Source organism: Nelumbo lutea, chromosome 8 (assembly GCF_056320005.1).
Source record: "Nelumbo lutea isolate HS-2025 chromosome 8, American lotus-T2T, whole genome shotgun sequence".
Taxonomy (NCBI): Eukaryota; Viridiplantae; Streptophyta; class Magnoliopsida; order Proteales; family Nelumbonaceae; genus Nelumbo; species Nelumbo lutea.
In genome coordinates, this window is record NC_142691.1 from 8,839,825 (window position 1) to 8,847,305 (window position 7,481).

The window sequence follows — 7,481 nt, forward strand, 5'->3', positions numbered from 1 at the left end:
AATATTGTCTGTGGGCACGTTAGATATGTATGGCCTACGTTCAACTTGTAAATGCACCCGCATGCGTAATTATACCTGTTCACGGGCCGGGTTCAGACCGGGTTTTGCCTCTACATTAACAACAGAATATCTTCAGGCCCTAGTCTGAGTCCGGCCCAACCATCGGCCCTAGGTCTTGAGCCCGAGCCCAGGCCTCATATAAAGTTCGATGCTCGGGCCTAAACCCAAAATCAGTTAGAAATTTGGAAAAAAAAAAAGATTTTTTCCTTTTTAATTCAATTAAAAGTTGATTTATTTATACCTCAAAACCTAAAAAAATAATAAAAAGTCTTATTATTACTTGAAAAAAAAAGAAGAAAAATGTATTATATATATGTACATGCATTTTTATTATATAAAATATATTTTTATTAATATGATACATTATCAAGTCGAGCTCAGGCTCGGGCCGGGCTTTTTTGAGAAATCCCGAGCCCAACCCAAAAAAAAGGTCGGGCCCGATATTTTAGGTTCGAGCCCAAACCCGCAAACCTAAAATCTTGCCCAAGCCTAACTTATATCAGACCGTGCTGGGCCAGCCCGTCGGGCTACCCAACCCATGAATAGGTCTATGCGTAATTATAAGGATAAAATACAAAAACTTCCCCTGGAGTTTCTGATAATCATAAAAATCTTCCCTATAGTTTCACTTTAGCACAAACCTCCTCTATATTTTCAAAAAAAATCAACAAATACCTTCCTTCCATAAATGACCAAGACAGATATCGTGTAAAATTACATTTTTACCCTTAGACGTCATTCATATAACCTATTTGAAAAAATACCGTATTTGATCATTTATCTCTCGTCCCGTCTTTTCCATCCCTTTTGATGCCTCCTCTACCCCATCTCCCTCTACTACCCTCGCTACTATCTCATCACTTCTCTAGTTCTCTCCTTCTCTCATGTCTTGACCCTCTTGATTTAACTCCAAAGTTTAAATCCCATACTTCCAATTCTACATCAGCCAAAGGGAAACAGAAAAAAAAAATGTGGGCTTAGTGGTGAACTATTATCTTTGTCTTCTTCAGAAAAGAAGAAGTTGCAACAGCAGGAGATATGCTGATTAGGAGATGAAGGAAAGGCAACGTTGGCAACCCGAAGAAGACAAACTCCTCCATGCCTACGTTAAACAATATGGACCAAAGGAATGTTACCTCATCTCTCAATGCATGAGCAAACCCCTGGACCGAGACGCCAAATCCTGTCTCTCGAGCGGTGGAAGAGCTATCTCAAACCTGGTATCAAGAAAGGCTCCTTGACCCCAAAAGAACAGAACATCGTCATTTCTCTCAAAGACAAGTACGACAACAAGTAGAAGAAAATCGCCTTCGAAATCCCCTGTTGCACCACCAAGTTCCTTAGCAAGTGGTGGGAAGTCTTCAAGAAGAAACAGCTCAAGCTGTAACAACAACAGCAACAGAAAACCCAATAGCAGCAACGTCTCCTACCCTCGGACAACCCTAACCCATCAACACCCTCGCCAACCCCACCACCCCTAAACGCACTCTACATGGCCAATACGACCACATTCTAGAAACCTTTGCAGAAAAGTACGTTCAAACCAAGCTCCTCAAGCTCCAGTAAGAAAGTACAACCACATTCTGGATGCCTAGTCATCTCCCACTCACCGGACGACAACCGTGGTCTATTTTTTCTAGCAAATTACCTATTTAGGATTGTTCTGAAATAGAGAAAATCTAGATTTCCTTTCGAATAACTAAAAGTTCACCTTCCATTTGCAATCTACATTCTTATTTCTTCTACTATTTTTTCCTTCTACTTATTTCGGTTTCAAGGTTGTTTGTTGATGACTACATTTTCAATGATGTTCTCATGCTTCATCTTGAAACAATGGCATGGAACATCCTTGTAACTGCAAGTCAACAGTCTGGTACAAAAGACAACCACAGTGCAGTACTAGTGGGGCTAGTAGGGCTGTTCACGGGTTGGGTTGGGTCGATTTACTATAATTTTTCCAATCGACTCGACTTGGTTGGGTTACTTGACATAGAAACTGAAATCGATCCAATGTTAAGCAAAATCGACCTGGTCGGTTTGAGTCGAGTTGGGTCGGTTTCAGTTCTAAGTTCATCCCTGTGATAAAATCTTGCTAATTTTAAAAACAGTCATAAATTGAACATCATTTCAGCCATCTCCTATGATAAAATTTAAATAAAAAGTTAATCACAAAAGTTGTTCATTAATCACCATTCACTAATCCAAAGTTTCTTGCAACCATTCAAAAACTAAGTGGCCTAATGGGCTTTGTAACTTTATGTTTGAACTAGGAACTAAGTCGGTTCAATTCGGGTCAGTTTCGGTTTTCTTGTGTGAAAACCGAAACCGACCCGAATCATCGGTTTAAGAATTTGCACAACCCAAAACTGACCCGTGCTGATGAAAACCCGGTCGACTTGGATTGGGTCGGTTCGGTTGGTCGGTTTGGTCGGGTTGGACCTTCTTATGAACAGCCCTAAGGGCTAGGATGATTGTTTTAGAGGTACCAATGGCTCCAAGAAGGTAAATGACCTTCATATATTAGATCTTAGAACAGAAGAATGCACCCAACCCAAATGTGAAGAGACCCCACCTTCCCCTCGTGAGAGTCATACTACTATAGTCATTGGTGATGGCAGGCTTGTGATATTTGGAAGTAGTGGAGAAGGGGAAACTAAGTTCGTCCTTCCTGGGTTCATTCCTCTTCGGTTCTATTCAAATAGAAAAATGCGAAGTTGGGATAAGAAGAGAGGGCAAAGAGTATATAATATATAGACATGGTATTTTAGTAAAAAAAGTTGTAAATTAAGTCATAAAAGGGTAAAATAGGTATTTTGAAAAAAAGACGATCGGCTAAACGTTTTCCGTCATGGTCATTGACGGAAGGGAGATATTTGTTGATTTTTTCAAAAAATCGAGGGGAGATTTTTGTTGAAGTGAAACTATAAGGGAGGTTTTTAAGATTGCCAGAAACTTCATTGGAGGTTTTTGCATTTTACCCTAACTATAAATACAAACTGCTAATAGATAAATAAATAACTAGCAAAAGCATAAATATACCTGTTTAGAGCAAGGTTTAGCTAAATGCTTTAGTTGTTCAACGGGCTATGGAACCAATGATAGGGTTCGACACCAGTATTTAAATATATGGGGCCCACATTTTTTTATTTATAATGGGGCTTACTGGCATGAAACCTCATCATTGATTCCACAACTTGCTGAAGGGCTAAAGCATTCAATTAATCCGATTCACCTACTTATGGGCTAGGTAGTCAGATTTGGACTAGGGTTTTTAGATAAGCCAAATCGTAATCCTATAAATGGTGTGTGTGTATATATATATTAATAACAACTAACAGGGTATTGAGTATTAGGTAATAAGTTGTATTAGTATTTAAGTAACTTATGTAAACCATTCAGCCCTAACCTTTTTCTTATTTCTCTTTCCATTTTCCATCTTTTGTATTTTATTTGAATACTGTGTGTGTTTTGTCTTTTGTATTTTACCAGAGATTTCTTTTGTTTGAATTTGGGTGTATAATTGTATCGGCAGTAATATTTTTTTTAGGCTCCATTTGAAAGAAGTTATGTAGAGCACAAAACCTTATGTTTTGCATTATTTTGTATTTGTATTTGTATGTATTATATGCAAAATATATGATAGTAACAAATTTAAAAATATAGAATTAAATGATGAAAACAAGTTAAGATATTGCATAATCTACATTGGGTTTCGAGCTTTCTATTTAAGGGTTTAATTCGAATTGGCCCAAATTACATTTTACATTGCTTTGGTTCGAGCTTCAGGTTGAAGCAAACTACCAAGCTAAGCCTGTCCAAGTTGCACCTTTATTTTTATCTTAGGGTCGGGCTCAAGCTCAAAAATAGGCTTGATAGTCAGCCCGGGCTGGGTCTAAACATTTTCTATTAATAAGCGGTAAAACCCGCCCCATGAATACGTATCCAATGCAAATCATGTAAGCAAGTCAGATCAGTTCATGTATCTAGGTCCAACCTTAGGTTGTTAAAATTCGAAGTTGAATTTGAATCACATATTAACCATGAAATTTAAATCGGACTCCCATCAAAATCAAATATTCAATGTTAATAAATGAAATTAAGAATGGCCAGAGCGTTATAAATTTTTAATAAAATAAATATAATGTAAAATATGGCTCTTTGGAAAAACGTCCAACATTAAAATAAAGTAAAAACTATACTATACTCCACCTTGAAATTCTAAATTCTACTGAAGATCTACAACAATTTAAATTTTTAAATACCCCCCCACCTATAACACTAATACCCTCTCGTATATTGGCATCAATTCCGAATTGGCACCTACCCCAACTGTATGGTGGAGTTAAGATTTATTGGGGTGGATTGAACAATAAAAACCCTAAAATAAAATATATACACACATGAATCTTATACAAATGTAAGCATTTTTTCTACATAAAATTAAATTTTTTATTTACCAAAAAAAGATGTAAGCATAAATTTAAAGGTTTAGGTATTATCTTTTTTTTTTAATCAAAGTTTAAGTATTATCATATTATGGACCAGGAATTATTTGATCCAATTAGATGCACACTCATCAAATTGGATTTGCTCAAATGGATACTATTTACAGACCTCGTGTCATTTATTCTAAGAATTATATTTATTCTAAAAATTATATTTATCCAATAGACCAATTATGCTGCATTGTGAAATTTTTGTAACACGTTATATTAAAATTTCAACCAAATAATTGAAATACAACATATAGTTTACTTACTTTTTATTGATTCGCATTTTATAAGGTATATTTTTATATTGATTCTTGTTTTATAAGATATATTTTTATGTTTTAAAAGACATACTTAAACATTACTTACCTTAACAATGTTAAAAATGTCACTACAATGTGACACTTTATCAATGCTTTATTCATGTTTGAGTTATGTTGTGACACATTCATATGGTGCTTAAGCCGTTAGGATGAGATCTATGTATAGGATTTTACTCTATAATAGCTTCATATGGAGAGTCCGGAAGCCATTTTTGGAGAATAACCCAAAAGGCCGCAGTATGCTTTTTCATCTAGTCATGAAGTCGACTTTCTAGTGTGTAAACTAGTGGATTTGGCATTTGTAATTGATGGAGTGCAATCCGGTCAGTCTTAGCTATCAGCGGATTCGTCTCTGAGCTGGAGCATCGGGGAGCCTGAAACGGGAAAGATGAGAGAACTCTGGGGGGAACCCAGTGTGATAACTCCGAAGCTCAAGTCAGTAATCTCTCAAAGGCAAAGTGTAGACCAAATAGCGCAAAGTTCACATACCTTATTTGTTGGGGGTAGGGGGCTTTTATAATCACTTCGCGCACTCGCTTCGAGGCCTTTGTCAAGTCGGGTATGATTATCCTTGCGTCTGTCAACTCGGGCGTCATCCTTTCTGCTGGGACAGAACCGTCACTGCCTAACCGTCTCTCTGGAGATGGCAGTGTCAGGAGGCGGTGGCAGATGGCCGTTTAGAGTGCGGCCGTCAAGCATCAGATCCCAAGTCAGTCAGGTGCGACGCCCTCGGGTACGGACTTCCTCGGTGTTAGGCATAGCGGTTTACTTGGTTTTGGTGCCTGAGGGCGATGTGGAGTGGTGAGCGAGGCGAAGTCTTGAGTTCGGAGGTATGTATAGGGCAGGTCAGCTCGGCGAGGGGTATCCCGAACTATTACAAGGCAGGCCAGTTCGGCGAAGTATGTCCCGAACTGTTACAAGGCAGGCCAGTTCAGCGAAGTATGTCCCGAACTGTTATATGCAGGCTAATTCGGATTACTTTTCTGGTTTGGGGCCAAGAGTGAGTTTGGACCCTCAGTAGGGAGTTCTGACTGCTGGTTTCTCCCCTTGGTGCTCGTGCCTTAGGCTTGCTTTTGTGTCGAGCTGTTGCCTTTGCCACGTGTCGCATAACTATGAGGTCGGGCCAGATCTTCTTTCATCAATTGCCCCCCACTCCTCGCGCCAAGGGTCTTGCCCTGGTGCGGGGAGTTTTGCGAGGTGGTAGGTGGATTTGTCCCGTTCTTCGAATCTTTACTGCGCGAGTTGCTTTTGCCAGGGTTCTTCGGTTTTCTGGAGTGTTTGAGAAGGCGAGAGACGTGCCTACTACTCATAAATGTTGACGGACGTGGCAATGCGCGTTTATTTTAAACTTCAAAAATTCGTGCCACTAAGACGTGACAGCGGGTCATTTAAATTTGAAAAAAGCGTGCCACTGCCATTCTGGAGGGATGTGCGCTGACGGTTGTCAGTTGCAGGGAGACGTGCGGCGTGCTGTCATTTTCAGAAAGACGTGCGCCGGCGCGACGTCAGTTTCAAAAAGACGTGCGTTGACGTTTCGCTCTTTTCGGAAAGACGTGCGCCGGCGCGACGTCGGTTTCAAAAAGACGTGCGTTGACGTTTCGCTCTTTTCGAAAAGACGTGCGCCAATCACGTCTCGATCTCAAGGGACGTGTGGTCAGCGCAAATGCGGGCTGTCAGATTGTCTTTGATCTGCACTGTCGGTTCTTGGTTACTGTAGCTATAAATAGTGGGGGACCCCAGTCGATTTGTCACTTCTGCTATTTGCCTCTTGAGCTCGCGCCAAACTTTTCAGCTCGCGTCTAGGCTGATTACTTAGCCTTCAAGGTTTTTGGCTTGTTCTCGTCTCTAGAGCCTTCAAAACTTTCCGGTGAGTACCTTCCTGAATCCACCTCTTTTCCTCGATGTCTAGCTTCAATAGCTCAGACGACTCTTCAGATAGGACTGATGTAGGTTCTACAAACCGTGTCGTATCCCCCGACTGCCTTAGTGATCCTGAGGTGGAACTTGATGACTATGAACCCGTAGGCCGAGCCGCTTCGGGCAGTTTGGCGTCTACCTTTCGCCGAGTTCGGATGCTAGACAGGTTTGGTCCCTCAACCATGACGTCCGAGGGGCTCCAATCTATACTTATGTCTTACAATCTGCCTGGGGGGTATACATATTTCATTCCTTCGGGTAGCTTTCATTGGGAACACGGTCTTGATGAGAACATGATTTTTCGAGAGCAGCTCGCAACGGGGTTGCGACTGCCTTTCCACCCTCTTCTCGTCGAAGTTATAAACCATTTCAGTGTTACCATTGGCCAGTTTCATCCAAACTCTATTAGGAACCTAGTGGGGACTGTCTCCCTTTTTTGCGAGCAGAATTTCCCTTTAGACTTGGAGATATTCTCCTCCATCTTGATGCTCAAGAGACAAGCGGGTTCTCTTCCTGGGGGAAGATGGGCGTATTACCTTTCTCCTTGCCTAGGCTTTAAGCTTTTGCACGATCTTCCTAATAAGGTTCCAGCGTGGAAGCGGAACTACTTCGGTGTGCGAAGTGCACAAGGATGACCCTTTCAAACCGGGTGGGGTGAGGCCGCTCCTGATTCTGGTCTCACTCTCGACAA